The sequence below is a fragment of the Dendroctonus ponderosae genome, unplaced genomic scaffold, assembly GCF_020466585.1.
Source record: "Dendroctonus ponderosae isolate FM_Combo_2020 unplaced genomic scaffold, Dpon_F_20191213v2 Dpon_F_20191213_8, whole genome shotgun sequence".
NCBI classification, from domain to species: domain Eukaryota; kingdom Metazoa; phylum Arthropoda; class Insecta; order Coleoptera; family Curculionidae; genus Dendroctonus; species Dendroctonus ponderosae.
This window is the reverse complement of record NW_026019016.1, coordinates 315964-321857: the sequence shown is the minus strand read 5'-3', so window position 1 is coordinate 321857 and position 5894 is coordinate 315964. Positions and strand designations below refer to the sequence as shown.

General features: G+C 34.1%; 1 non-coding gene across 1 annotated transcript; it reads left to right on the top strand.

The window, feature by feature from the left end:
• Positions 1 to 5287: 5287 nt before the first annotated feature.
• Positions 5288 to 5479, top strand: LOC125505515. Its single transcript, XR_007282234.1, has one exon. It is a non-coding gene; the product is annotated as a U2 spliceosomal RNA (small nuclear RNA).
• Positions 5480 to 5894: the final 415 nt, after the last annotated feature.

The window sequence follows — 5894 nt, the reverse complement described above, 5'->3', positions numbered from 1 at the left end:
ATAGAACTTATTGTTGCATCAAATGAATGTTAAAACAGCTTAACTTAATGGAATTTTAATAGAAGAAATTTTTATGCGTATACCGGAAGGTTTTAAAGCTAAACAAAACAAAGTCTATAAGTTAAATAAATCATTATATGGTTTAAAACAGTGAGCGAGATGCTGGTTTGCACGTTTCGATGAGGTATTAAAACAACACGACTTTAAAAACTCAGAGGTTGACTGTTGTTTATATTTCTTAGACAGAGGAAATATTTATAAAATATTTATGTCATATTATACGTCGACGACTTGCTGATCGCCACTGCGGATAACTATTTAGTATGGAAGATATGCAAGAAGTAAAACTATTTTTAAGCATTAAAGTTGACAGAAACAAAGATAAAATTGCTTTGGATCAAAGTTTATATTGAAAAACTGTTTTAAGTAAATTTAATATGATATTGCAAGCCGGTCAATACGCCATTGCCAACTAAATTAAATTATGATAATTTAAATTCCGATGAAACTATTGATGCTTCTTGTCGAAATTTGATAGGTTGTTCAATGTATGTAATGCTATGTACACGATCCGATTTATGTACAGCTATTAACTTTCTGAGCAGATATCAAAATAAAAACAATAAGGAATTGTGGCAATGCCTTAAATGTATTTTAAGATACATAAAAGGTACATTAGAATTGAAATTGGTTTATAATAAGAGCGATTTAAATCATATTTTGACAGGGTAAGTAGACTCCGATTGGGATAATGATGAAACAGATCGTAAAAGCACAACAGGATATGTTTTTAAATTATTTGGAAATTGTACAGTTTGTTGAAATACAAAAAGACACAATTCAGTTGCAACTTCATCAACAGATGCTGAAGAGGTATATGGCACTTTTTGAAGCAGCTAGAGAAGCTTGATGGCTTAAATCTATTTTTTTAAATATTAATTTTAATTTAACCAATTCCATAACTATATATGAAGATAATGCAGGTTGCATTGCAATAGCAAATAATCCTGTTTTTTACAAGCGATCCGAACACATTGATATTAAGTATCATTTTACAAGAGAGCTAGTAAATAAAAATGTGTTAATTTTAAAATATATTCCTACAGGTGACCAATTATCAGATGCTCTGACGAAACCGCTACCGACTCCTAGATTTCAAGAACTGCGTTTCAAAATGTGTTTAGAATAGACAGGGTATTTTTAATAATATCACTGTTTTTAATTTTAATGTGTTATTGATCTGCTCGGGTTTTTCTTTGGGGTTTTTCCCGAACCTTGCAACAAATGTTGGATCATAAATATGTGTCCCCCGATACGATACAATGCAAGCATAATTGCAATTTTTTTTCTCATTTTTGAGTGGGAGTATTGGAAATACCACGTAAATGTTATCATTCCTCTTTGTCAGCAAACAGGAGAAGAGCCATAATCTATGTATATATTCAGAGAATTCAACTCGTAATTTTGAGTCGCTGATCTAAGCATAAATGGTTAAGCTCAACCGAATTATATCGATAAACTTTAGTCTAATAAGAGAGTCTTAAAGAACTCGTTGTATCAACAACATAATAAAATACGTTCTGCTTGTGTTGAGATAAATACATAGTTATTTTATTTCAACGCCCTTTAACCTATTAATAATCTAATATTGCAAATCCAAACATCTACAATTTCAAATTTCTTACAATAAAAACACAAAATTTATGGACGAAATTAAATCGATAAAATCGTTTACAACACACTACACAACCCCTGAAAGAAGAATCAAAAGAGGATTACTAAATATCCTAGGAACAGCCCAGAAGTATCTATACGATACCCTAGATGCAAATGATGGGGACAGATATGATAACTATATCAAAACCCTTCAAGAAAATGAAAGAAATCTTCGCCAAGATTTGTCTATGACCCAGACAATTGTAAAAAAGTTAGCAAAGGATATTGACTCTCAAATGATGAACATTAAAGAGAATCAGCAGAAAATTCAAGACCGCATTAACGAGGTCACAGAAATGTCTCAAACGACTTCCACAAAAATTAATTTAGTCGTGCTACTAGATAACGTAAAAAATAATATTCGCATAATCAACAAAGTTTGCGAGAACACACAAAAAGCGAATAACTTTGCCGAAATCAATGTATTCCACTATAGGATTCTTAAATACCAGGAATTACAGAACATAATTTTCAAACAAAACCCCGAAACAAGAATACCGTTCGATAACATAATCAAATATTATGAGGTAGCCCATGCTGACGTAATGATCAAAAATGAGTTAATCATCTTTCATATAGCGATTCCAATAATGTCAGGAAAATCCTATGTTCTCTATCAACTCTACTCTATTCTAAAGAACCGCTATTTGCTAAAATCGGCAAACGAGTCTTTTAATCTTAATAACAAATGTAAAGAAATCGAAGACATTTTCCTATGCGAGCTATCTTCACTAAACTCGAATGAACCCTGCATCTTGGAAACCTTCGAATCAACCAATAGAACATTGTCTAATGTCACCGATCGAAATAAAAGAATCATCGATTACCCAATTAAGAGATTCTATATTAATAATTCCAACAAAAAAGGAAACAATTAATTTTCAATGTCCACACCAAAACTCCATTGAAACAATCAAACTCCCATCATTGATAATTCCAGAACAATGTGTAACGGAAACCAATGAATTAACTTTTCAGCCCCAAAACTCGAACACAATCAACTTACTGTTGAAACTTCCAAAAATTAAGATCAATGAAGACTAAGGAAAAAATAAAACCTTTTCAAATGAACAAAATTAATTTGGAAAACCTTCCTGAGAACTTGAATAATATCAAGAAACTTACAACTAACGAGTTGAAAGAATTTGACGTAGTTAGTACAAGTGTGTCAATTACAAGTTTGATTATAATTGTAATATTAATTTTTGTAATGGTAATACTGTACTTTTACCTTAAAAATAAGAACAATGTAAAGGTGGACATAAAACTGAAACCTCTCGAAAATTTAAAACCCCAATTTTCCCAAACTTAAGGAGGGAGGAGTTATATGCCCACTTACGCAGACCACTGTGTATTTTAATCCATAACTGCCGATGCAGCATTTAATCACTATATAAGCTGCGCATTCGGCATGACGGAACTAGTCTCAAGCATGCCCTGGGCACTCTCACTTAAAAACCTAGTCGATAACGACTGATTTCATAGTCGCCAGAGGCGCTACAGACCATAAAGAGCTACAGATTAAATCATGAAATAACCCACTGTAGGAAAATATTTTGTGGATGAATGCGATAACGCAAGACAAATGTCAAATAAATCTTCCTGATTGTTGTTTATGGGTTTGTCATGGACAAGATGTCTGTCGATGTTGATTATTCGCTATCATCCAAAGAAAAAGCCTATGCCGATTTTATTCGATTTATTCTGACGATATAATCTGTGATAAGTTGTATGATTTCGTGCCTCATGCTTCCTGCACATACTGGATTGTGATATGTTTCCCCATGTTCTCCAACACGTAATTTGTGAATGTTTTGTTGGGTAAGTCGAAATCACTTAGCTTATTATTCAGGTGGCATTTTCATCAAGAAACAAATAATTGGAAAACAGGATATTTTTCTCATTAGAGCTAGTTCATAGCATCGGGTTGCTCACCGCTGAAACCGGTACTTAATACATCTGTATTATATATCTGAATAATGATATTTTCATATTTTCAGATTATCTTTTTCCTTATCTGTTCTCATAAATCGTCAATAATCTGCGAAGATGGTAGCTGTTTATTGGTGTCTTGAAGGCTGTTAGAAAATGCACGGCTTCCTATCACAAAAGGCGTATGTTTTAAAGTTGTTCCTAAAAATGCTTCAAAGATTTTTTTATTTGTAAAAAGTATTTATTTAAACAATAAACAACAAGTAATATATATATTTATATGTATTTTTGTGTAGTTGTGTCATTTATCCCCATTATCTGCTGCCCCTTGCGGCACAATTAAAAATAAGCAAGTGTAGTGGGTTCATAATACAGGTTTGTTTTAATTCTTTAATTCTCAGCCACCAGGGCGAGCCACTTTAGAGACACACTTTCAACAAGAGTAAGAGTCGTTTCTATATAAGCCTTGTTCTATAGTCTTAAGTTAGCAGTTAAGGTAGTTAGTTCGCTGTTGAAAAAATCTATTTTTGGTTTGTCAAATTAAACGTTTTTCAAAAACTAAGCAAAATTATACTGTAATACAAAAAAATAAGAACACATAATTTCTAAAGTGGAAACTTAATAAAAAATGGGTAGGTGTTTATAAAATATTGAATAGATAAGTAAAGCTCGTAAAGAACTTAGCAAATAACATTTTAGCAGTTAATTGATGAAAGGCGAAAAAATTACTACGAATAAAAACCATCTAAAAAAATTATCCGATTTAAATTTTTGGGCAGTAAGCGATTCCGTCGAACATTAGTTAATTGTCCTGCCTCAGAGAATTTTTTTTCTGACGGAACAGGAATACTTAAATACATTTGAGCTAATTCATAAAGTTCCGGAAACATATTTTTATTTTTGATCCAAGACTGAAATGGGCATTTTGTTCTGTCCAAATTAGGCAGTTGCAAATATTCCCTTACACTCAACATTGCTGTTGTTGTCGGAGTTTTTTTTTTGAGTTTTTGACCGATTATAATCCTACCTTATATTCATTGTATCATGAGTGTTGTATAGCAAGTATGGATCCTGCTTAATACTGTGCATTAGAAGGACAGCATAAAGATTATAATTTAATTATCTTATTTATAAGGCCGTCAAAATCGTCAGGCCAGTCAGCTGAAAACAATCAGTTTGGTGTCTAATTTTGTTGTTAACAGTTAAACTACATTTCTTTACTACACTGCAAATAAAAAGTACAATCCGGTCCTGGCTTATTTCCTTCTATCGTTTGAAAACAGTTCAATGGCTGAACATCATATTCTTTCAAGGTCAATGAAAACTAGGTAAAAAGTTCAAAGTGCCGCCTCGAGAGTGACGCTGTTGTATAGACTTTATGCTGTGTTAGAAGAAAGGACTGAACAATTACAAAAACATGAAACGAGTTAAAATCACTTTTGTTGCGGATAATTGATTCGTGGTCTTTAAGCAAAACACCCATCGGAAATCGCCAAAAAATCGCCATTCGCCAATTCAGAAAAACATTTGACTCCGCGTTGTTAATTGCAAAGCCACTCGTAGAGGGCGGGAGAGTTGTGCATTTTCTCTCGCTGTTTTAAACAGCGCTATAAGTGCGCTTGTAAAATGTCGTTTCAGTATCGCTTCTCGGCACTATGTGCTAAGATCAAAGTGTAGTATCTGTTCTTATCAGCTTAATATCTGATACGCCCCGCATGCGGGGCCAGTATATTAAACTGATTTTTGGGAATTGACGAAGGTTAGGGGCTTGCTCCACATTTGTCGCGGGTTGGCCTGGTATTGAAGTACCGCCAGGATCAGCCCATTTGAAGCAATTAAACAAAACAGAAACTTAGGGCTTGCTCCACCTTTGTCGCGGGTTCGCCTGGTATTACAGTACTGCCAGGATCGGCCTATTTAATTCAATCTAGTCGTGTTTCGAAAGCGGAATTTTCCACAAATTTTCCGATGCGAATTTCTAAAGCGTTCTTGGATGTCCGGGATAAGGTGCTAATTGTACCATAAACCAGGGTCCGGGAAGCGATCACGCAGTGAGTAATAGTGCTATAGCATTCCCTGTCATTTATCCCCCAACCCCAGTACAAAACTAACTAAAAAAAAGGCACGGGGACCTCAGCAAACATTTGCGCCGCTACCATCTGTCCCGTCTGGTGCCGGGACTGCAATGAGATCTTCGAAACACTAAAACGGTGCAACGCACACCAGATTAACTGCAGTGCCACGCC